The following is a 26,931-nucleotide window of genomic DNA, read 5'->3' as shown; positions in this document are numbered from 1 at the left end:
AGGTGCTAAATGTTCTGTAATGCTTAAGTATAGTTTGTGTCTCATATATTGACCTACTTGAAGAACTTTTAGGTGATGTGATTTTTTTAATTCAATCCTCTAGATCTGTCTCTCACTACTGCACCTCTGATCCCTCTCTCTCTGTATCTCTCTCTTCATCTCTCTCTCTATGTGTGTATCCCCCCCTCTCTCTCTCTCCCTCTCTCTCTCTCTGTGTGTGTGTGTGTGTGTGTGTGTGTGTGTGTCTCTCGCTCAATCCCCCCCCCCCCTCTCTCTGTGTGTACCTCTCTCTCTCTCTCTCTCTCTCTCTCTCTCTCTCTCTCTCTCTCTCTCTCTCTCTCCTCTCTCTCTCTCTCTCTCTCTCGCTCCCTCTCTCCCTCTCCCCTCCGGAGCTTATCTCTGTGCGCATCGTCAGCATCAGTTTGAAGTCAAATCCTGACAGCCGCTTCTCTCTTGTTTCTTTTGGTTCCCTCCCTCTCTCTCCGGTGGTCATCCCGTCTCGTTGAAGAGGCACAGCCGCGGATTAGTGATCTAAACGGGGGTAATTATTGATGTACTTTTTTGGGGTGGGTGGAGGGAGGCTGACCTGGATTGCCGCGTGTGTGTTGGAGCTGATACTAAAACGTGGCTCTCCTCCCTCTCGCACCTTTTCCCTCTCCCCCCTCTCTCTCTCTCTCTCTCGGTCTCTCTCTCCCTCTCTCCGCAGCTGAGTCGGGACCGTGGGAGCGCGTCTGATCGCTGCCTTCAACTTGGGGCTGAAGAGACACAGGAAACTCCTCGGGATTCTCCGTACACCGAGCTCTCATCCACATCTTCTGGTGAGCACTTTGACAAAAAAGAAAGAAAGAAAGAAAGAAAGAAGTGTTTGCATGGATGCACTCGTTTGCGATGTGTTTCTGTGCAGCCTCTCCTGCAGATTGGAAAAAAACGTGCATGTGTCTAAACGATCACTTTATTGTCTTCTTTTAAATCGCAAGCGTCTTTATGCACTGACAGGAAAAGAGACGGCTCCTAAGGTGGTGCTGCTCCAATGCTTCTCTCTGTAAAAAAAATAATGTTTAGCCCATGGCTGTAAAGTTCCCTCTTATTATGCATGGGAATTATACCATTTGTGACAATTATCGCGCAGGGGTGGAGATAGTAAAATCCAGGGTGAGGGGGAAGAGGGGGGGGGGGGGGGGGGGGGGGGGGGGGGTGAGGCTGAGGTGAGAGGGGTGTGAGAGCAGAGAAACATTTTCGGGATCCCTCAGGGAAGCATCCCTCTCCTTTTTTATTTTCATGAGTCATTTTATTGGTCTTTTTTATTCCTCTTCTACAATGATGACATTGTCTGATATCGCTCCGAAGCCTCTAGTTAATATGCTATTATTGTCAGTGCCATTACAGGGCTATATATATGTAGATGGTGGCGTCCCACAGTGTTGCTGGCCGTGCTGTAGGCAGGAATCTTTGAGGCCATTTACTTGCTTTTTTATTGTCCTGTTTATCAATTAAGCCTGTCTATAATGGAGTTATCACACTTCCTCCGCTATAAAACATTACTCTCCCACACACCATCCGCCAGCATCTCACCTCCCACATAGCCACACTTGCTGTCCACAGCCCGATTATCTGGTTGCCTGCCACCATTTGCGCTAATCGAGAGGCCCTACTTAATGTAATGACAACTCGATCTGTCAGGCCGCGCGCAACGTAAAAGCCTCATAAGCGGTGTCGTGGAGGGCAGATTGAGAGGCCGTAAAGACACAGAGGGACGTGACGGAGTGGCCGCGGAGGTTGTCTGAGGAGTTCGCCGATGTGCTTTATTGGCCGTGTACAGGATGGGGGGGCCGTCACGTTGAAGCATGGACTCATGGAAAGTGTGTTTCTTGTGATGTGTGTCTATGTGTGTGTGTGCTCTACTCAGTCATGTGCAAGGAAAGAATAAGTGAGCAAAAAGCCAAAGAGGGACAGAGAGAGAGAGAGAGATTATGCTAACTCAAAGTATTGGAGGGAAAAGGAAATCCCATGTAAGCAGTTTTTCTTTTAGCGTATATTTATATATTTAGCTGTCAGGGCCCTTCACTGACACACAATACGTTCAAGTGGATTTGACATGCTTGTCACCAGCAGCAGGGATATATGAACGAGGGCTACTGCTTAACTTTAACTTAGCCGTACCACATGAATGACAAATAAGGGAAGGGTACAAAGATTGACCAAACAGACATGAACACAAATGAAGGCGACTTAAAACTCACACGACATGAGAGGAAATTGTTGAGGGTCCACTCCACTGTGTACCCCGCTTTGCAATGGCCCCAAAAGCAGTCGTGGAAATGATTTGTCAAATGTAACCAGCGGGGGTGAGCTGTGGCTATTTAATAATCACAATTTATTTTTCTACTTCATGTTTCCAGCTGCAGTTAAGGTAAAAGTAAGAACGTATCCAAGGAAATTTGTTTCACTGGGAGAGTGTCCCCTGTCATCCTTTCTCAATTGAGCTCCTGCACTCTCTCCAGATGAGTTTCGGGCTGAGATTCACGTGCACACGTTTCCTGCTGAGAATATGTTGAACCTCCTCACATAGACACGGCCTGCCAATCATGCAATTCACAATAATTTCGCCCCGGCGACCCCCATCAGGTTTTTTTTTTGTCAGGTGAAAATGAGATGATGTATTCACAGATGATGTGCTGACATGGCGACGCTGATGGCAGTCAAGACGGAGGTGATGATAATGTTGTCATGCCGGTCTCTTCTTAATGATACTTATAACACTGATCATCAGATTATCACTGATGCTGGTAATGAAGTAGGTGCTTTATATCCTAGTGCAGTTACCGGGCTGCTGTCAGGAGTACATGGGCACTACATCTTTAGACTGGAATAGGATCAAAAGAACTTGATTTCCCAGAATGCCCTTCAGTCTTAGAGCGGCGTGACTTAGTGTGTGTCGGAGCAGAGGCAAATACCAGGTTAAAGTGCTCTCGTAAGAAAGAGACAAGTTGAGTATCTCTCTCGAGCATGAGAGAATGGATCTACTTGGTGTTGTTAAAGTGGTGAGCTGGCAGCATCATCGCAGTCTTAAGAACATGACAGTCCGTGCAAAATGGAAGCGGAATACAAAGCCAATCCAGATTTTTTTTCATGTGACAGATTGTGTGTGTGTATGTGTGTGTGTGTGTGTGTGTGTGTGTGTGTGTGTGTGTGTGTGTGTGTGTGTGTGTGTGTGTGTGTGTGTGTTTTCTGTCCTCCGGTTGTTGTTTGTTCTCACAGATGCAGTTACCAAATCACACATATCAGGCACATATACACATTCAAATGCACCTATTATCTCATTTCTATCATTGACAAATGTGGCATAAAGCATTCTGCACTTTCTCAAAAATGAAAAAAACCCGAAAACACATAGATGGAGGCCTGCAGTCACACTTGCCTACACATCTTACTGTGTCTTGCGCGCATCCACCTATTCTATTCTACTCTGGCCTTGGGCTTAAAAATATCAGTAAACACACACACACACAGATATACACAGTTTTAGCAGGGACAGCCCTGGCGCGCTGGCACCGAACCAAAGTGCTGGTGATAACGAGGTTGAAGTTAGTTAGGATTTTTAGCTGTGCCTCAACCTCCTAACACCCTTTCTAAATCTGATTCATCCCAAAATGAGATGTTTTTCCAAGAGAGGGAGATGAAAACACTCCCTCTCTCTCTCTTCCCTACTCTCTCTCTCTCTCTCTCTCTCTCTCTCTCTCTCTCTCTCTCTCTCTCCCTCCCTTCGTCCCTTGCCAAATACAGTGGAGTCCACCCCCCACATGCCCCCCCCCCCTCTCCTCCATTACTCTCATACTCTCTAACACACACTATCTGTTTCACACCCCGCTCCTTCCTCCCTCCCTCCCTCCCTCCCGTTCTCTCACATCTCTCTCTTCTCTCCTCCCCTGGCACCTCAATGTGTTTCTCTTTAATTGAGATGCATTTCAATGTGGTGCAAATTAGCTTTCTGCAGCTCCAGTCTCAACTTGCAACCTGTGTGTGTGTGTGTGTGTGTGTGTGTGTGTGTGTGTGTGTGTGTTGCTGTGTGCTTGCGTGCATGTGTGTGTGTGAAAAGAATTCCCATAGTTGAAAGTAAAGGTGCTACCTTCCTGTTTCGATTTCTCTTCTGATGCCTCCTCTCCTCCACAAACTTACATTTTTAGTACATTAATATAATTCACTGGTTTTGGACGTCTATGGTTCTGCGCCTCTCGGCTGTAAAAATCCCCCCCCCTCCATCCCTCTTTAGATTTAAATTCTGATCTGTGCCTCGGAGAGAAGACAGTACGTGGCAGCTCATTAGGGAGAGCGACAGAAAATCAGGAGGGTTGGCTTTCTTTTTTAAAGACGTGTTTTAGTTATGCAATGCTTGTCTTCCCCAGCTGATCTGGTGCTGTTTAAGGCTGTGCACTGTGCAGGGTGAGGGTTAAGTGCAGGGGTGCGACCAGATAGCTGCAAACACTGTTTTTTCTCTCCCAAGTTTTTGAGTTAAACAAGAAAATCTTTACAAATCAATGATTTTTTGTGATTATCTGCAACTTCCAGCGGTGGGTTCCGGGCCAGGGGTTCAAGGGAGCCCAAGAAAATAAAGGATTTAATTTAGTGCTTGCAAAATGAAAGGAAAATACGACAAAAAAAATTAAGTTACACAAATGAAATACTGAATTATTTTAACTTCTCAGGCTCCTAAAAACTCCTCAGAGGAAACAAACTGATGATTCTGCTTTGGCTGGACTGCCCACACACAGCAAGAGCTGCTCAATTACAGAGATCCCCATCTCAATATAACCTCTCCTGGTGCAAATTAATAACTAAGACAAGCGAGGGTACACTTCCAAACTTCCAAATATTTAATAAGATGTGCGCAACTGTTGCAAAAAAAATGTTCTTTTCTCCAGGTGGTCCCTGGTGTGTGCACAAGCAGCGTGTGACGGTGAACATGTCATGGTGCACTTTGTGGCACTTTTTCTGCCGGTGCATGTGTAAGCACACACATGCAAGTATGTGTGCATGTGAGAGAGCGAGAGGAGTCGTTAGGGAGAGTGATGCTGACAGTGGAGTGACCTTGGGGCTCCCAGTCTTCCTCCTGTCGATGAAGGGGATGACTTAGTGCCTCCCTCCCCACCCATGATGGCTCATTTATTATCATTAGGCACACAGTCAAAAGATGCTGCTCAGGCCTTCAAGACAGAGTGGTACGTCTCAGTGTATGTGTATGAGTGTGTGTGTGTGTGTGTCACTGAGTGAGAGACAACAGGACAGATCCAGAAAAGAAACTCTTGCGATAAGTGCTTCACATTTGAGCATATGTGTCTGTCAACCCACATTTGTCGCAGGTGTACGTGAGCCTTTGTGTTGACTCCTGAACGCGTGTTTATCCACATCTTGACGTGCAGATATGTCGCCTGTCAGTCGGCATCTGCCCCCTGACACAGGCCCCCACGCTGCCTGCTTACCATGCGGCATAAATAACCGCTGGTGCCATAACCCTAACCTAACGTCACCTCGGCCTGCCGGTGAGCAACATCAGTGGTATATGGCTACATCTGTGCTATCGTTTCTCAGCGTGATGGATGGAGACTTCTGCGGGCCAGTCAATACCCAATCTGAGCCCCACTGTCCTGATTTAAGATATAGCAGCACCCAGGTGACACATTCAGGAGCACGCCACTTTAATCACTCCGAGCATCAACTCCACACTGCCAAGATTGGTGTGTGGGTGGCTTGGTGTGTCTGTGTGTGTGCGTTTGTATTAGTATCAGTCAAGTGCTGCTGTAATCACACAGCGATCGCCAAGCGCCTGCACTTCTGACAGAGTTAACATTTCTTTAGAATTTAAAGGCAGTGACATAAATAACATTTACGAGGGAGGGTTTATGCTGCGTGTAGCCTGGACGTTAACGGAGAACATACATGAAGTGAGAAGACTGAGTTACTTTATTCTAGCTGAAAGTTTAAGTATAAATAGAGAGCTCTCATACAGAAGCCCTGTATCCCATTTACACGCTGCTCGGATGTCACTCACAGAGGAGGACAAAGCTCAGGACAGTGACAGGAGTTTGTCCTGTGTCATGTTAGGTGAAGCCACACAAGGCCCCTCAGATGGAGTCGAGGAAAAGTCACGGATTTTTGGTGAAATGATGAAAAAAGCCAACGTATCCCATCTCCCATTAACCCAATGAGACCCCGGGCGCCAAATAAAAAGGCCCTCTAAAACCTGAGCATTGTTTGAAAACAGCCACCTGAAACCTGAGGGGTTTCTTTAAAAGACTTTAATTAAAAAAAAATTTTTTCTCAGCCTCCGAAGCAGACAGAGACATTTGATAGCTTAAACATTTGTCGTTCATTGTAAATCATTGTGAATTCGCCAAGTCCCCCCCCCCCCCCCCCCTCCATCTCAAACATGGTGCTTACCGACTTGAGCCTTGGTCAGCAGGTTAGCGGCCAAATCGTCTGCATCTGAATCTTCTTCACTGTTATTTCCATCAGTGTTTTGGTCAATGAAACTCTACTGTAATCTCTCTCCTCTCTCCTTAAAGCACTAACGAACAAACAAACTACCTTTCCCATAATGCATTTCACCTTTCCCCGAGCGTTTCAGGGACTCGCGATGCATTTCATCAGTCACTCGAAAACGATGACATTGTGGATGAGACGTCTCATCTGGCTCCAGAGGCAGAGGCATGCAAACGTCGCGCCCGCTCTTAGAGGTGTACACACCCGTATCAGGTCTAAATGGGTTGAAATCAGCTTTGAGTCCCCGTTAACTTTTTCAACATTATTGGAGGCGACACAATCTTTCCAGGACCCTTAACCGAGCGCTTCCATTTGCCAAAACATACTGTTTGCCGAAGCATTAAAATATTACTCATGCTTTTGTTGGCAGGAGCAGATGTTGCAGGCAAAATAAATTAAATACTTCGATGGTGAACATTTTGCTGATATTTTGAGCCTCCTGCTTTTGGCAGCGAGCAGTTTAAGTCCAATATGAAATATGCTGTATTACGCTGAGAGAGAAAAAAAGGAAAGCCCGGGCACAATTACTTTACCCATAAAATGTATCTGCTAATTAAACTCGGTTTTATATGAGTATATTTTTAAAGAGACAAGGTTACATAGATCCAAATGTGTTGGGCGAACACGTCAAGCTCCCATTAATTGATGCCTTGTGCATGGGTGGAAAAGTGCAATTGAAATCAATATTTCATGAGTGCAAGGGAGGGCAACTTAAATTCAGCATCCTGAATGTGTATGGTCCTCCTGCTGTTTCAGTTTATGAGCCGGAGAAAACGCTTTGGTACGTGTGGTAATCAAGGGAAGATTGTGTTTGTATGAGTGAGGGGCTGGATATCGCTACTATATCAGAGAGTAATCTGTTTGCGCCGCTTCAAATTGTTCTCGGCTGACACGCCATCGTTCACATACATGCACGACACATAGTTACTTGTGTACACAGGCACGCACGCACGCACACACACACACATACGTCCACAGCCCCCCCCCCCTCCAGCCCCTCCAGTTTGGCTGTTAGTCTAATTTATGAGGTGCCGTTAATTTGGCCTAAACGCTCGTTGCGAGACCTCCCTCCTCTCTCATCCCTTCATCCCTGCATCCCTCCTTCTCTTCCTCCCTCTCATCAGTCACTCGGCAGAGTAAATCAGAGGGGTGGTATTGCACAGCAGGCAATACACAGACTGGACACCTTGACTAATATACCACTGTCCTTCTCCCTCCCTCCCTCTCCCCCTGTCTGTCTAACTCTCTCCGTCCACTCCCGCTCTCCATCTCTCTTGCCCGCCATCTAAATCAAATTTGGCTCCTCTCCCTCTCCCTCTCCCCTCCCCTCTCCTCATTTCCGTCCACACTTCTGTCACCCCTCCCGTGTGGCACCCGTGCACTCTCCCCTCCACTCTGCTCTTTTTCCTCCTCCACCCACTGTCTCCGCACTTCTGTCCTCTACCTTTCTTCAGCTCCTCTCCTTCTTCGCTCCCCTTACCTTGCCTTGCTCCTCCTTTGCCTCTCCCCCCACCACCCGTTCGTCTGTTCTCATGGTAGGTGTAAATTTAGAACAGAAGGCATGAGGGGATGCTTTGTGTGTGTGTGTGTGTGTGTGTGTGTGTGTGTGTGTGTGTGTGTGTGTGTGTGTGTGTGTGTGTGTGTGTGTGTGTGTGTGCGCGTGAGAGAAAGAGAAACTCTACATGAAAGCTTCTCAGTCCCCGTACAGCGCTCAGATGGGGCTGATTAAAAACCTAAAGCCTTGGTTTTCATCCACAGTTAGGATTCACATAAAAAAAAAAATCTCATTCTCACAGTCGTGCACACATGCGTTCACACATCGCTTCATGCATGCATACACGTTCAAGGCCCCCCCCCCTCATTATCTTCCTCTTATTCCTCTTCCTTTTCTTTCCTACCTCTGTTGTCTCACTCTCTCAAACACAGACACACACTGTAGCGAGTGGTTAAAGGTGATTCTTGGTGAGAGACTGGAAGCGAACAGCAACAACATCAGGCATCTGAGACTCCCTCGTCACTTTACACCACATTGTTCCCTCTAATTCCATACATGGAGCTCACATGGGAGCGACCCCGTGCTGTACTCACTGTGCCCAGCTGCCCAGTACACCTATACATCACTGTCCGTCTTTCCAGCACTCTCTCTCTCTCTCTTTCTCTCTTCCCACCCCATTCGTCCCGGGTTTTACGTCTATTTATTTTCCTCCTTTTCCTTCTCATCTCTCATCTTTCACGACGTCACTCTCGGAAACACACACACACACACACTCTCATCTGTCGGCCCCATCTTTTGTCCTTCCTCCTCTCCTCCTCCTCCTCCACCTCCTCCTCATCTTCTTCAAATTCCCAGAGCACAGAGGGCTTAGCTACTTCTCAATAAATGTAACAGCATCCAGCCTCCTGTTCTTCCCCCCTTCACATCTACACCTCCACCCCCTGCTCTCTGTCACTTCTCCTTACGAGTGCACAGTCATAGAGTCGCACAGTCTACCTCTGCTTTATCCCATTGTGTATTATATAAGTCTACTGTAGTTACCATTAGGCAAGAACACCTTAAATCTGTTATCAGACTTTCAAGCAAATGTGTGTGTGTGTGTGTGTGTGTGTGTGTGTGTGTGTGTGTGTGTGTGTGTGTGTGTGTGTGTGTGTGTTTGTATTTATATACTGTATATATTTAGCTTAAAGGATATTATCTATGATAACGCATGCCCTGCGGTGATGTGCAGACAGGGTATTGAATCAAAATGTTGAAAAACACCCTGTCGCAGAGTTAAAGAAAGTCTGTGCAACATGAACAGATATTTTGACCAAACTTTGTGGACTAAAATTAAACATTAAAGTTCTGTTCAGTGGAGGTTTTGTTGACCTTGAGACGGAGAAAAACATTCCACGATCCTTCAAATTTGGCTGTTCGTGAAATATTATAGGTACTGAGAATAACTACGAACTGTAAAATGCTTTGGCATTGGATTGTAAAATGTACCTTTTAAACTCGAGAAAAGTAGAGCTGTAACAATCATTTGATTAATCAATCACAAAGAAATATCAACAAATAACAAATTTGATCAACTACAGTTTGGATTAGCAATTAATAGTTTTGCAAGAAAAAAAAAAAAAAGAAGATGTTCCAACTTCTCCGACACAATTGTTTGCCTTAAATTGTAAACTGAATACTGCTGTGGTTTGCCGCGCACGAAACAAGAGATCAGACACAGTTTTAAAGGTGTTGTAGTCTATCGAACAGGAAGGGTAACCAGTACGTTTCAGTTGGACCTCCTTTATTTGTAATATACTGTGTAGTCGACTGACTTGTGAAATTTAATTCAGCTGTAAATACCTTCAGGTCAGGTTCTGTGGGATCAGCAGCATAAATCTGGGGTTATCAGCTCCTGGCAATGCTGGCAGCCCGCTAGCACAGTCGGGTAAGTGCTGAGTGATGAATTATTATAGTATAAACCCTTGATGCTAACTTGACTCTCCGGGGTCAGCGGACAAGCGGGTATAAATTGTGGTAATAAATGGGTTTACACATGGAAAGCATTGTTTCACAGCTCCCCGCCGCAGGGTTCAACCCCTTCCACTTAGATAATAGAAATAAAAATTCAATGGCGGACGTGGAACTCGCAAATCAAGTATGAATCTGGTGCATTTTTCCGTCGTGCGAATCCATTATGTGGCTGTTTCCCTGTGAGATCTCCGGGAGGCAGGCCAAGTGTCTCTGGCTGAGCCATCTCCATTCGCCGGGTGTCTGTTCAGTCAGCCACACAGAAGACAGATAGAAGCACCAGTCTGCTCACCCCTCCACTCGCACCAATGTAATCAGACCTCAGCAGCCATAAACCACCGGCTATGGACACTCCCGTTGTTACACACACACACACACACACACACACACACACAACATCACACAGAAATACAATCCCATGTACGCAGATACACACGTGGAAAGATAGTGCTGTTGCATTAACTCACGCATGTACTCGTATCTACACAGGCTGACACATGTATGCACACACATGTAGCTTAAGCTGCGTTTCCACTGGTCAGAATACCCACTAACATCTGGATTTCATCCTGAATAGAAACAGATACAATCACCATTCACTCGTGGGTCAAATGACTCTGCTGTAGGGTCGTCGGTTTTTTCAAAAATCTAGTTTATATGAATTTTGACACGACACACAAAATGCACCGCGCACACAGTCAGACCAGGTTAAACACTTGACGGTGCTCAGCTGGTCTGTGCTGCCTCCTCTGCTGCGGTTATAAGAGAGTTGCTTTGTGCAAAGATGACAAACAGCCTCACCTTTGATCTGTGCTTTGTGCTCTACGGTGTAGAACCCGAAATACTTTCATACGCCGCTTCTCAGATGCTCTGGGGTCGTGATTGTCTGCTCAGATGCTTGTAAAGGTGCAACGTAACATTTACATTAACTCTGGCTTACTTTACTGATTTACTTGACAGGTCAAGAGGGCAGGCACTAGGTCAAGCTGACAGTGGTCACCCTCTGCTGGAGACAAACTACTTCGGTCTGATGGGCTTCTGTGTATTTTGAATTTGAACGGATCATTACAGATCGAAGACAAACTCCCCCCCCCCCCCCCCCCCCCACATTCGAATGAATGTCGAATAGAAGGCGACTGCCCTTCTGTGCAGTAGCCATAGGTTGTCATTGGCTCCGGCTCCGATCAGCAGTGATGGAAACGTGACACCCGGGTGAACATGTTCATTTGGCAGGACAGTGAAATGAGAGACCGCCTCGGTTTTTGCGTCATGAAACATGACGCACCAGGCATGAAAAACAGAAAATGCTAACTCCCCTCCTCGCAATGGGGACGGAGTCTATCTCCTTTTTTTGGCGTGTTTACCAGCATTTAGAGAACCTGCCTCTACCCCCTGATTTTGAGGTTATTAAGTGAGGCTTTGGGCCGAATGGTGGTTGCTCTGTAAGTTGACGATTTCTGCCCGAGGAGCTAAGCCCAATATGTCCCACTCTGCCGACGCAGGAAGGATGTCTTCTGGCCAAAGGGGAATCTTAATCACACTGCTCATCCTGCCTGCGTTGTGTGTGTGTGTGTGTGTGTGTGTGTGTGTGTGTGTGTGTGTGTGTGTGTGTGTGTGTGTGTGTGTGTGTGTGTGTGTGTGTGTGTGTGTGTGTGTGTGCATGGATGGACTACCATCCACTGTGTCTGTGAGTAACGTGAAAGCTGGTGTCTTTATCTCCCTCCCTAACTGTCTCTTCCCTCCCATCACTCTTTTAGCACCTCCATCAGTGTCTGTTCCCCTCCTCCCCCCCCCCCCCCCCCCCCCTCGCTCCTCCTCACCACCACCACCACCACCGCCAGCATCTCGGGCCATTTTGTGTCTGTTTGTCTTTTTGTTATCTTGTATCTTTTGTTCTCCTCCTCAGCAAACTAACACTCAACGTCTCCCTCTCCTATCTCCCAACCCCTTTTTTTTCCCCCTTCCACTCGCTCTCCCACCCTCTCCCGCTTTGTGGTGTGAACGATGGTGTACGACTGCGCTTTAGGAGATTTACTGCTGGATCCCGTCTCTGTCAGGTGTCGAGACGAAAGGGAAGCGATGAAGGGGGGGGAAGAGAGGGAGCAGCAGATGGAAGACGGAGCAGTACACAGGGAGATGAAGTACAGAGGGAGACTTGGGGGAATGGAATCAGAGGATGAGGGCAAAGGGAGGGATGAGAAAGATAAGATTATGCAGGAGGCCGTACAATGAGAAAGAGTCAGAGAGATGCGAACGGGGTGTAGAATAGAAGGCGAGGCTATACACTGTGTTTTTAAAACAGTCTCTGAATACAGTTTGACAGAATGGCTCAATACTCTGATGTATCTGAGCCTCCTCTCTCCCTTTCCTTTCCCTCGTTGACTCAGTTTCTCAACTGAGCATAAAAAGCGCAAACACACAGAAACACAAACTCAAACACAATTACAGACACAAACAAGTGAATCCGTGCTGTCAGTTACAGGTGAAACTTTCTCTTCACGCTGACCAGAAATCGATTCTGTGTTGCTGAATAAATGCAACGATTGGCTGATCTTACCTTGTAGTTGAAACGCGTCTCTTAGAGGAATGGAGTGCTGTGGGCCTTGTGAGGGGTTAAAGTTGTGACTGAGGTCACATTGAGTGTGTTTAACCCAGTAATAGACCATTCACACACTTTAATGGCCCCCGAGAGAAAACACACACACACACACACACACACACACACACACACACACATCTTCAAAGACCAGGCGCTCTGCCTTCACAGATGCACACAAATCACATAGCTCTTACTATACCTGTGAGGACCATCCATCCATTGCTGTTATTTCTCGATTAATTTGAACATAATTTTAACGAGCACCAGAGCAAATTTTTTTGGGGAGGCCGATGGCAAAACTTTATGATAGCAACATATCACCCAGATATACATCCATTTATCTATCTTTCCATCTATCTATCCTTCCTTCCTTCCTGTATAAATATATACTGTATATATAGGTTTATATATCTAACCTATCCAAAATGTAATTGTAAAAATTTGAACTATATTAAAAATAATTAAATAAAATACAAACCAAATATGTAGAACCTGAACATTTTAAAGAAATTAAAAGTATAATTTTTATCTTTTTTTATCTTGTTTATTCTGTAAAATAAAAGATTTTACATTGTCTCATATCAGCAAACTAAAATGCTGACACCCGATATGTCTGTGAAAAGCTAAATCGGTCAGATTTAATTAGAATACAATCAACAGTGACAGGATCCTGAATGAATTTAACCTATAAGGAACTAAAATAATACATGTCACTGCAGTGCCAATCATGCGGAAGTATAAACCGGCCTTTAAGTAAATAATATTAGCTGATGTTACCAAGAAACTGCTCATAAAGTGCGACTGCTCCTTACCCTGCCAGGATAATATATCCTTGATAATATCCCTGAATCAAATCCACACGGGGCTGCAGTGTTGTGGGCGTGTGGCTGCAGGTACAGCAGCGAGAAGATGAGCTACAAACCTGGGAGACCAGATTTAAAAATCATACAAGACACTCTACATTAGCTCCTGCTCCTTAGAGGCAGGAATTTACAACCACGCAAAGTTACCACATCAGCAGAATGTCTCTCGTCTGTCTAGACACTTGTGAGGTAAACAATAGAATTAGCACATTGTACAGGCGCAGAAGCAAATCATTAATGTATATGGACACAGATGATATAATCAGTCTATATTGTTTTTTTTCCCAGTGTGACTTGATATTTAGCTGAGGCCTTGTGATCACACCCGGATGCTTTTATTGTCAGGCTCGTACTCTCCATGACTGGTGGTCAGGTTCACACTATCTTAGTCTGACAGTGACGGCAGAGCTGGCAGCAGTGTTGGCACAATCTGGACACTTCATGTCATTTAAACATGGCTCATCTTCAGAATGCTCCTACTTACAATGACTACGGATTTTTTTTTCCCTCACAGATATACAGTAGTACGAGAGTTGGATTTGAGTTGACAACAGAATCATGTCTTCAAATTTCTGATTTATGTGAGGACTCGTGCTCATCAGCTCCAAAATAATATGGAGTTGTCCAGCCTTTCTCTGAAACCGGAAACTGAAGCCGGAGTGTTCAGCAGCGCTGACTGAGAGCTTGAGTTCAGTGTTTGTGATCCCTGGACCACACGTTTGACTCCAGCTCAAATCTTTAATACAGAATAAAATCCTTAACTCCTGTTGGCACCTTTTAAATGTTAATTGGATCTTATGTTTTATTTAAACACTATAAATAAAGTTTCGTTTTATTCACACCCTCACTGTGGCTGGCTTACAAGCTGTGTATGACCTGCGAGACAAAAAAGCAACTCAGAAAAAGAGAAAAATTCATATGGCAGCAATTATTTGTATCTGCGATAAAATATTATAAATGTTCAATGTTTAAACTAACATGTTCTTCGGGGTGCTCTCTTCTGAATGTATGCCTGTCAGGTCACGGTCAGGGTTACGTGACAGGATGCTGAATGACAGATATTTAGGCCGTTTAACGTTTGAGATGAAAAATTCGGAAACATGCTATGTTATTATGACTGACGAGAGACTGACGAGAGCAGACATCCAGCCAGACAGGCCCCTTATGAAAACACATTTAAATATCTGGATCTGAATTTTTATCTGGATCTGCACCAAATTGCACACACTCGTAAATATCAGTCCCTGAGAAATGTCTTATTTTTTTCATCAAGATCCGTGAATTATTCTCTGGGAAATCAACGAAAAATGTATATTTCCTGGATCTGCCCCCTGATTCCACACGCTCACCGAAATTGAATGATTTCTTCCTTGGGTCCTATCCCACCTCTTTACCAGCTCCTTTAATGAAAATCGTGACTGCACCTTTTGAGTAATGCTGTTAACTAATAAACAGATAAACAAACACAGACAAAAACATGAGCTCCCTGGCGAAGGTAACAAATATCCTCCAACAAGCTATCTTTGTACATGGGATCACTGTCCCACTATGACCCTTGACGGATGTTGTAAAAAACGAAAAAGGCCCCTGATCGGACAAATGCTCCCAACTCAACCTGCCCTGCAGCAACGAACAACACACGCACATGAAATCAAAGTCTAATTTATTTTCTCAAACGTCCACTAACGCTCATTTACACACAAAGATGTCAGTGCATTGTAAACGTGTTTGTGTGTATGAATGACTGAATTATGTGCAGTGAAGAAACTGAAGACAGGAGATGAATCGAGAGAGAGAGAGTAGGAACAGATATGGTTGGAGGCACCCATCTGTCAGAGAAGATGGAGAGAGACAGGGTGAGAGAGAGAGAGAGAGAGAGTGCGAGAGAGAGAGAGGGGGGGGGGAATTGACTGAAAGCAGCATGTGGATGTACAGATACAGGCTGTGAGACAGACAAAAAAACAGGGGGAGACAGACATGAAGCAGAGAGGAGACAGAGACAGGGAGAGGGAGTGAAAGACGTCCAGCCTGAGAGGGTGACAGAGTGCAGTCCTGAGGGGGAGCATGTGTGGGTGAATGTGAGAGCAGCGTTAGCTCACCCGTCTGTCAATCTGGATCCGTGATTGACACCTCGGGGTCCTGCGCTCCTCTCTTAGCCCACTGGCTTTTCCTGTCAGGATGTGGGGCATGGGGTCACACACACGCACACACACACACACACACACACACACACACACACACACACACACACACACACACACACACACACACACACACACACACACATGCAAATACATGAAGTGAGCATCACATACCGTGAGCTTCGTGGTCGACACACACATCATTACACCATATAAAATATGGCTCAAATGTTAATACTTGTAAAAATGTCATCTCTTTGTGTCTATCTACACACACACACACACACACACACACACACACACACACACACACACACACACACACACAACGACAGGGTCTAGCAGAGGTGAGGTCTCCAGTGGGGTCCACTCTTGCTGACTGGACCATAACCTTTGACTTATGACCTTTGACCTTTACACTGTCAGCAGTACAGCTTTCCACTGGACCTTTCACTTCACACTGTCGTTATGTGGGAGTGCATGTGTGTGTGCATGTGTGTGTTTGCACAATGTTATATGTTCATATTTTAATTTTTAAACACATTATGCAGCACGTTGGCAATTACCCTCCACAGGAGGTTATGTTTTTTCACGCCTGTCCCTGTGGCTGTTTGTCAGCGGGATTATGCAAAAACAACCTCACAGATTTCCATGAAACTTTGGTGGAAGGATGGGACATGGGCCAAGAAAGAATCCACTAAATTTTGGCATGGATACGGACAAAGGGGAGGATCCAAGAATTTTTTATCACTGTGTTTAACATTGCAATAGTTTTCCCTGATTTTTGTGTGTGTGCAATTTGGTTCAGATCCAAATTATAAAAAAGGATCTATGGGATTTACACGCGGCTTCTTGGATGGAGGGTTTTCTCCCTTTCTTTTTTTAATCAATTTTAAACTACTCTCTCCCACTTTTCTCTCCTCGTCTTTGTCCACAAACAAGCAATGCTAAAACATTGTGTATTAGCATTGTGTGTTACATGCGTAAAATTGCATACACGTTTAAATACACAAAAGCACACACATCCTAACCCTCAACCATCACAACTAGAGGTGACATAATTATAAAGTATCATCTATTTATCCATGAAACTCCTGCACTACTGTGGCGGTCATTAAAAGTCAAATTAATAGGAGATTAATAGTGTGGGAAAATATTTCTGGAACCTGCAGCTGTTGAGAAAAGATGTGTGGTCATGAAATAAAAAACTCAAGTTTATACGACTTATACTTAACAACTTTAGTACATTTCACTTATTCACACGCTCCTGGCTGAAGTGCTGCGTGTTGGTTTGTCTGTGTCTCAGAGAAATCCTATCATAACAATGTTAAAATGCACAGCACTTGTATTCATCTTCATTTCATCCGTCAAAGTCCACTTTACAGCCTTGTTTAGAGCGTTCAACTGAAACTCTCACTGCTCATCAGCTGTTTGCTTAGTTGTCATGGAGATGTGGCTGAGTTGTCATCATGGCATGTGACCCACTGCAAGTATGAAACTTAAGTCACATAATAGCAGATGGGCTTTACAAGACCATATGAAAAACATGAGCACACAGTTTATTATTTGGCTTGAAATCCAAACTGACTTCTTCCAATGTAGATGCACTGTCGGTGACCAGTGGTTTTTTTTTTTAGTGTATGTTTTCCTTACAGGGTGAAATTCAAGTGGAATGTTAAATTAATGCGAGCATCTAATTACATTATATCTACTGAAGGACATGTTTGAAGCAAAGGGCAGAATTGTGCATATTTAATGGGATGAACATTTTTACACAACACACTGAACTGCAATGAATTTGAAAAACATCTTTTTACAGTATAAAACGTTGAAGGGCAGTTTGAGTTCGAGCTCGAGCTATTTTTAATGAGTGCAGTGTATTACCTGCATCATCAGTGGTGTGACGATAACCGATCTGAACAAGCAGCTTTGGTTGATGGAAGAAAATGAGTAACATTACATGTTGTTTCTGTGTAGCTTTCGTGTTGTTTTTTTTAACACCTAATGAGAGGAGGTGTCCATCTGGCAGTGTGTGTGTGCGTGTGCGTGTGCGTGTGCGTGTGTGTGTGTGTGTGTGTGTGTGTGTGTGTGTGTGTGTGTGTGTGTGTGTGTGTGTTAGTTTGTGCACACCAGTAGGGGTTTGTGACTAATGGGGTCATTATTGATGCTGAGTCAGGATTACGGCTGATTGCAATGGTTGAAAACCAACCTAACGAGTGCTCAAATATGCACACACCATACACACACGTGCACACACACTTACACAGGCTCTCTTTCCCTCTTTCTCTCTCGCTCTGTCTATTACACACACACACACACACACACACACACACACACACACACACACACACACACACACACACACACACACACACACACACACTTTCATAACTTTCAGGCTCTCAAAGGTGCACTTATGCACATAAACCTCCCACCTCAGCTAATAAACTTACTCACCCAGACATCCCTCTCTCAGCCTCCCCAGACCTCCTTTGCTCTCGCGCTTGCACACACAAACAAACACACATACACACTCAGACTTAGACATGCACACCATGAGCTCTATACAACCACACAGATGGCTGGTGTAATGTGGAGTAACCAGTCGCTTCCCTATTTTTCACAGTGCTAAGAATGATCCTGACACACCTACACACCTAAACCACAATATAAGTACACACACTCAGACACACAATGACATGCACACACAGGTAACACATATCAGTAAACATGCCTAAGCAAATGTATTCCAGTGAATGTTATCTAATCTTTTGAATGAATTCTTTATTTTTGTCTGTCATAGATGTAACAAAGACATAAGCTGTGAACATGTGAATTAATTCGATAAAACAGGATGAAGTCACAGTACGGTGTGTTGTATCCTCAGCCTTTCATGCATAGAGTAAGGTTAGGTTTAGGTTTGTTTTTCTAATATTTGACATTTCATGATGTATGAAATGTTTTCCTATCCGCATGTATAATACCAGAAGGGCACACACTTATTTGGATCTGCACCAAATTGCACAATAATACATATCAGTCCCCTAAATTTGTCTGATTTTTTAATTAAGATATTACGATTTTTTTGTGAGATTAATGAAATGTAAAAAAGGCCTTATCTCACAATGTTAAAGAAAGTGAAAAAAATAAATTCCTGGATCTGCCTCCTGATCCTTATCAACTCCAAAGTATAACAGATTCCTTCCTCACCCATCCATCCTCACACCAAGTGTAATCCTGATAACTAGCACACAGACCTACAGGCAAAACATAACCTTCATGGCAGAGGTAATAGCAGCTTTTCAACACGTTCGAGAACAAGGTAAAATGGCTGCGAAGGTGATGGACAAAAAGGATGATCCTTCCCGTCACTTCGTCTGGCACATTTTACACTTTGTTTTTCATCTTTTATGAGTTATATCCTTTTAGTGTTTTATTGTTTTAAGTGTGTTTAGGGCCGGTGCAATATTCAAATCACTTTTATTCGGCATTATTATTCTGGGTCCTATGTGTTTGTGTGATTTGATTTGATGTTCAGTGTTACATCGTTATGTAGTTTTGATTATATCTCAGCCTCTGCTGCTTCAATTTGGGGGATTTCTGTATTTTGGCCAGTAGCATGGCCCCAGGGATGACTATGTCAGTTGTCGGTCCGCTGTTGTGTAGGCGCAGACTGAAATGTCTCAACAGCTACTGTAAGGATCGTCGTGTTATTTTGCACAAACATTCATGGTCCACAGAGGATGAATCCTACCGACTGAAATGGTCCTATTACTTTTTCCTCTAACGCTACCATCAAGTCAAAGGTTTTACTTATGCAGCAAAATATCTACAAGCTGAATTGGCACATACTGTATTTCTGGTACAGACATTTGTGAACCTCAGCACAGATGTAGTGCTGCAGCAGCATAGACATTTTTTTTCTCCAATTAAGGAAATAGGATATTTGCAGTTTGCATAATGTGGATGAAATTCGCACATTTTGTGAGCACTTGGAAATCCAATCACCACTAAAGCATCGTGTAAAGCAAGAGTATGAAGGACACACAATGACATTAAAGAAATACATAATTTAATACATAAATAAATTAAAGAAATATATACAGTCTGTGGCGAAAAGGGCTTTTTGTGTATTAATTATATCTGTATTTCTACATTCATAGAAATGTTTATTTATTTATCTATTTATTCATTTGTTTTTATAATAATACATTTATAAATTTCTATATTTATTTATTTTTTCACTACTGTATTTCTTCATTTATTGATTCCAACATTTATTTCTGTATAAATAAATAAATACATGCATTAATTTAGTAATACAGAATTTCCTTTTTTCATCACAAAATGTATTTGTTTATTCAATTTATTTATATATTTTTTTATTCATTTCTGCTTTTATTTATTCATACGTATGTAATTTTTCGGCCTTCATCCAAGAGAACCAATTAAACTTAATGTAAGAGAAATCTAAATTTTCTTACCAACATTTACGATGTAGTGATAAATTCATAACGTCAACTCCTGCACTGAGAAATATGCAACAAAACATTCCACTTTAAAAGTTGCTGGTAGTTGCTGGAAGCTTTTTAGTAGCGTAGTGAGTCAAAGATTAAAAGGCACGAAAACACCATTTCATTCATCATTCGTTCTTCTGGAGGTTTCTTCATTGGGGATGCATTTTCTGAGGAACATTACAAAACCAGCCTTTTAAACATGGCCAGCACCACTGGCGAGTTGAAGCAGAATGCTAAACTGCAGTTGCAACGCTTGGATAAATAGCTGAGCTTGACCTCTAACTACTCTGCAACGTTTCCTCTGAATGGATGATTCAAATGTAGCTGTATTGAGTAAGTGAGTAAATGACATCGTTCAAAACATAATCTACTTGTGCTTGTGTTGTTGTTTGGACGAAATGCTGCTAATATTACCGACATGTTGGAACTAGCCAACATCTGATCGTGTGGTTTGTTATAGTTGACGTATGTTTGTAAACTTGCCGCAGTGGAAAACAGTGGTTACACAACCATCAGAATGAGCCACAACTTAACAGTGAGCTTGTACACATATGAATGCATCAGCACATCTCCACACCCCTGGTCCTCAGACAATTTGACCTGATGACTTTGGAGATCCCCTGACTTAAAGGGTCCCAACCATAGACTGTATATATAAAGATGGATGACGTGTCTCCACTTCCTCCCATTGTACAATGATGAAGCCAAAGTATCCCAGATGTGGGTACCGCCATCTGGTTTTGACGTCATTTTGAGCCGACTCTGTGCAGTAGCGATCATTTTCTGGAGCCTCAGTATCAATGTCCCGCTGATACACGCACTCAACTAATCGTGAGTCAGTCTCAGCTGTCAATCATGACCTTTCACCTCAGTTATATAGCATTAAATAACCAAACTTACCGGGAAAATGAACACTTGAACAAACCGTGTATTAACAACAACGTAAGATGGCAAAAACCATCTATGAGGAAAAAATGATTTTACTTTTTAGTTTGGCCCATGTCCCATCTGCTAACTTGGAGGAGTTTATGACCTATGCCGTAGCCAACCACAAGGGGGTGATGAAGATGATTTGGCTTCACTTTTGGGGAGCTGTCATTTCATCCATCTTTATATACATATTCATATTCTCAACAAAAGAAACCATAGAAATTTGCTGATGTGTCTCCCAACATAGTAAACAACAGTAAATTGCTGAAATGCCCCTTTAACAAGTGTTCATAACATGATATTATCCATGTAGCCACAATGTCTCTTTGACAAGTTGAAAGTCTCTAAGAAACCCACATTCACTAGGACTGTGTGTTTGTGGTCTGACGAACCATAACTGTGTTCAGTGTGATCAGGAGCGGCTGCTGTTATTTGTGTCTGTCCTCTCAGACGCAGACTAAATGTCAGCAGCGTGATCACCCTGCCTCAGAGTCATGAATAAACAAACAATCATAGCAACCTCTCCTCACCACAATTAGACATTTGCCTCTGTCTGTGCACACTTGGCTGGATCGTTAGGTCTCACCGAGGGACGTATCCAAATTGGTTCATTAAACTGTTAGTGCAAACCATGTGACTGACACATGAAGGGATATTAGAGACTGAAACAGCATGTGAGTGTTTGTAATTATAAAATGTTCGGCTCTGCTGGCGTCATAATACGCGTTTATGCAGTTGTGTATTGTGTGTGTGTGTGTGTGTGTGTGTGTGTGTGTGTGTGTGTGTGTGTGTGTTTGTGTGTGTGTGTGTGTGTTTGTGTGTGTGTGTTTCCCGGTGGTTTGCAGTGCTTCCAGTGGTGATACTATTCAGTACATGAATTACACAAACAGACATGTTTATTCTCAATAATAACTTAGAGCTGTGGTCTCAGGTTTAATCAAAGCAACCGCGGTGTGTGTGTGTGTGTGTGTGTGTGTGTGTGTGTGTGTGTGTGTGTGTGTGTGTGTGTGTGTGTGTGTGTGTGTGTGTGTGTGTGTGTGTGTGTGTGTGTGAGCGCACTTGTACATTTATCTTTGTGCTTGAACTTGCGGAGGGAGGACATTTTGGGGAAAGTACGATTAAGTTGAGGGATAAGGTTTTGATTAGGCTGTCCACAGTGAGTAGAAGTCAATGCAAAGTCCTTATAAGGATAGCTGTACCAACCTTTGTCTTGTGTGCGTGCCGTGTGTGTGTGTGTGTGTGTGTGTGTGTGTGTGTGTGTGTGTGTGTGTGTGTGTGTGTGTGTGTGTGTGTGTGTGTGTGAGTGAGAGGTGACAGTGTTGGTGAAAGCCAGCGTATTGTCTAATTCCAATCTTTCATGAAGTTCTCCTGCTCTGGGCGGACCATTAACATTTCATGTCACCCCGGCTCACTCTCCGACCTCCTCCTTTGGGCAGGAGGCACACATTCCCTCTCTCCCTCTTCCCACAGTGGCCGCACTTTGTTTATTGAGATCTTAGATTTGTTTATTGTGTTTTTTGTTGTGGAAACCAAAAAGTTTTCAAAGTTGGCAAACCGTTTTAAACCTTCACTCCGAGCTCAAACTCCTTTTTTATGAACTTTGCATTCTATAGTTTCAAGTTTTGACGAACTGGTTTTCCTAATGTCTACGGAGAAACAGATTCTTCTTTAAATCAGAGTGGAGCTGTAGGGGGAAATTTTACTTCTAAGTTTCATCACTTTGCCCGACTTTATAGTCTCGTTCTCTCACTATGTCCTCACTCTCTTAACATTCACACTCACTTGTCAGTTCTGAAGCACAGCTTGCCTTAAGTATCGGGATTCAGTGAGTAAGCTCATCTCATTATCCCCGTTTTTTGTGTGGACGCGCGCGTGTGTGTGTGCTTCATGTATCAGTGTACAACTGACTGTGAGAGTGTGAGTGAGTGATGGGTGCATAAGCCCCCCGCTCCTGCGCTCTGTTTGAAATAAAGCGACAGATAATCGCAGGGCTCTGGCGAAACGAGCTTATCTGAGCTCCAATCGATACGGGTGCCATAGCTTCAAAGCAACCCTTCAAAGAGGAGAGAAATAGCCATACGCTCTACGTGCTCTTTGTGTACGTGTGTACGTGTGTATGTGTGTTTGTGTATGAGAGACCGCGGGAGGGCAAGGGAGCCCGAGCAAGTGTGTGTGCGGGGGGGGGGGGGGGGGGGGGGGAGAGAGAGAGAGAGAGAGAGAGAGAGAGAGAGAGAGAGAGAGAGAGAGAGAGAGATGGGAAGTGAGAGAGCACAGAGTCAGGGAGTCTCTCTGTGCGGATTAAAACTGTTTTCATTCAGTGGCAAACATTATCATATCACAGTTGACATGCAAAGTGCTTGTGATGCCACTGATGTCGCTATTTAAATTGGACAAAATCATTGTTTCGTTAGCTGGTAATCTCCTGATATTATGGCTCTGTTTATTCAGCAAACCAGCAGCAGCTGTGGCCTTTGTTGAGAAAATGGCCATGGAGGGGAAGCACACACACACACACACACACACACACACACACACACACACACACACACACACACACACACACGCATGAACATGTATTTCTATCTTTGTAAGTATACTCATCGACCTTCCCCAGCCCCTTTCCTTAAACCTGGAGAATTTAATTTGTCATCAAGAGAACTTCTCTTCTTAACCTAAACTATATGCCTCACCCTAACTTTTACCCAAACCATAATCCAAACTTTAACTTTAACACCTAAACAAAGTCTTAACCCCTCAACAAGCCTGTTGAAGTGACACGTGTCAGAAAGTGAGGAGCACTTACCCAAAATGTTCTAATTCCAACTCTCCCAACACACACACACACAATGCAAAGCCATACAAAATCCCACTTTCACATCCTGTCCACACTAATGCAGACATTTGGAAAAGAAACTTTTTCCTCTGTGTTTGGTCTCATTAGCGTCCCATAAAACTGAGATTTTTACAAACGCTGTGCAAAGTGCCAAATTTTTGACATCTCCATTGTGTATCCGTGTGTACATGTAGAATGGAGCATGTGGGAAATTACGTAGCAGCTTATTTTGCGCATTGCCTGCTGTTGCTTTGTGTGAGGTAACAACAGTAACAACAACAATCTCTACGTTTGGTTAGCACTGCAAGGGCTGATGAAAAGTTTGCAGCTTAATTAAGCGTCACTGTTCCACATTACCTCATTCACAGGCATCTGTCTCTGCTTGGATCGCAGCGTTCTTCTCTGGTATTTGATGGATCCTTGATGGACACTTTATCGCCACCTACTGGCCTGGCATGCTTATATATTTTGTCAAGTGAACGTCGTGTGGACTGAGATTTTTTTTAAATGGAGGGGAAAATATCAGTTCGAAACAATATCTGCAGTAGTGTGGACAAGGTCAGACTATATGGTGAACCTATAGTGGGACAGTGGGGTATGCGCTGGGTGCAGGAAGGAAGAGTGCAAGGCCGGGAGAACGACAAGTAAAGGGAGAGGGAGGTGTATTGAGATGTGTTTGCACGTGAGACGAAGAGAGAGGGGGAGAGATTCCCGATCCCTGCTGTGTTGAGCGGTGCCATCTCACCTTCCTCAAAGTGTAAATGAGAATGTATTTTTGACTCGTCGGTGTAAAAAAACTTTTTGTGCGAGTCAGTATGTGATATAAAATGTGTTTTCTGTGCGCACATGCAAACATGTCTAATCGTATAGAATGTGTGTGTGCACGTGTGTGTGTGTGTGTGTGTATTTGTGTGTGTCAGCATGTCTAATTAGCTGAGACAAGCAGGTGTAAAACAGTAATTAATGACACGACTGACTGACTTCATTATCTCCACATGAGCTTCTCATGCTGGCTGAACACACACACACACACACACACACACACACACACACACACACACACACACACGGAAACACTCTTTAGATCTGAAAAACATAACAGTGGGTTTCTGTGTGTTTGAGTGAGTGAGAAAGTGTGTGTGATTTGCTACAAAATAAGTAAGTGGACACAATCGCCACACACGACGCCACGCGGCCACTCAAACACTCATTTAGTTTGCAAATGGACTCATTACTAATGAATCACAAGCTGCTTTAGAGCGGGCTGAGCACACAGTAATGGTTTGGCCATCGTCCAGAATACAGACACTACAACACACACGCGCACGCACACAAGCAAGCACACACGCTCTCACACTGACAAAGATTGAGAGCGAGTGTCCAAAAGCTCCAATTACTTTCACATCCAATAGAAGAGAACAAGCTAGAAAGCTAATCACAAATCCCACACATGTAGATGGGAAGCACACACACACACACACACAAACACACACACACACACACAGCAGATGATAAGTCACTAGAAATTGCATCTTCTTGATTTTTCCCTGTGATTGTTAGTGTTTACAATGAGCTCACTGTTGGAAATACGTCTGCGTCACTGTGTTGTTACCATGAGTAGTGATAACGGAGCAGAACCATCTTTATTGAATCATTAATAAAACGGTATAATTCCAGTTTTAGCCAGATTGATTAACACTTTAGCACTTAGCCAGGCTTGAACGAGATCAGATGATATTGATGTCTCCAAACGCACCACGCTGTCATCCAGTAAGTGGAATAAATATGTTTTTTATTTACCGCTCAAGTGCTATCAGTCTTTTCCCATGATGATATGCCAAAAAGTAAATATTGCTCACACTCCGTCTTTCTCTCTCCCTGGTGAGTGAGTGAGATGCCAGTGATTGGACGGAGTAATGGGTCCTAATGAATATGTCAACAGGCTGTTTCTTTCTCTCTCCATTAAACAACTGGATTAGATTAACTGTGCTTACTCTAACAACTTAAAGACTCCATCAGTAGGCTACTTTCCCCACACACACACACACACACACACACACACACACACACACACTCGCACTCCCAGTCTGCACACACACACACAGACACACACGGATTGGCACAGCTCAGTGGATCAATGGCCTCTCGGTCAATGTCTCCTTTGGGAGAGTAATCTATCTGCTCCTCACTAATGAAACAACCTGATTGCTCTGCGCATGTGTGTGTGTGTGTGTGGAGAGGGGGGTGGGGGAATGGGGGTGGGGGGGGTCTGTTTGCCTTTGTGCATTCCGGGGTGTTAGATTGTGTCTGGAGTGTATAGATATGTTGTCATGTTGTTTGTTCTGTGATGGAATAAAGAGCGTTTAGAGCGAGCCACACGCGCACCGTAGATAATTGTCTTTCACGCCGGCTTTTATGAAACAATTACCCTGACAAAATGTCTGTTCTGCTGAAATAAGATGTTCTTCTTCACACAGCACATGAAAATTATCTCATGACGTGCTGGTGGTGACACAAATATGTAGTTTGTTGGTTTCGGCTGCAAACTTTTTTTTGAACATTTTCAACCTTTTAACCCTTTTTCTCTCTGCTACTTTTTATTTTTATACATACATCATTATAAATAATTAGCGTCAATGATTTTACATTCCCGTCACTGGCTCCTGGTAAACTTCAGAATTTATATTAAGCTATCATTAACAACAGTTAGAGTACATAACTGATCCACTGACACCTCTTGCCCGGGGCGCAACCTGAGGTCCTCATCCAACGATTTGCTCACTATTCCACAAACCAGGCCGAGGACCCAGTTTGACCAAGGGCCTTTTCTGGTCGGGCGTCCACTTAATGGAGCGAACTCCCCGAAGAGATCAGACTGACTGACCCCTTATCCTCCTTTAGATCGCTCATAAACACTAAACATAGCTTCATAAATGGGCTTTTACTGGGCTTGTGGTGTGAACATACTCCTATTTTTTAAGTCACCTTATAACTCAGATTTTTTTA

At 43.8% G+C, this 26,931-nt stretch overlaps 1 protein-coding gene across 1 annotated transcript in view; it reads left to right on the top strand.

The window, feature by feature from the left end:
* Positions 1-400: 400 nt before the first annotated feature.
* The window catches only part of ptprdb (protein tyrosine phosphatase receptor type Db), a 154,556-nt gene continuing 128,025 nt past the window's right edge, over positions 401-26,931 (top strand). Inside the window, 2 exon segments of the mRNA XM_034596202.1 lie at positions 401-541; positions 707-818. The gene's annotated coding sequence lies outside the window, so the exon portion shown is untranslated.

The sequence above is a fragment of the Hippoglossus hippoglossus genome, chromosome 1 (assembly GCF_009819705.1).
Source record: "Hippoglossus hippoglossus isolate fHipHip1 chromosome 1, fHipHip1.pri, whole genome shotgun sequence".
Taxonomy (NCBI): domain Eukaryota; kingdom Metazoa; phylum Chordata; class Actinopteri; order Pleuronectiformes; family Pleuronectidae; genus Hippoglossus; species Hippoglossus hippoglossus.
The sequence above is the reverse complement of the archived record's forward strand: the minus strand, read 5'-3'. Positions and strand labels throughout refer to the sequence as shown.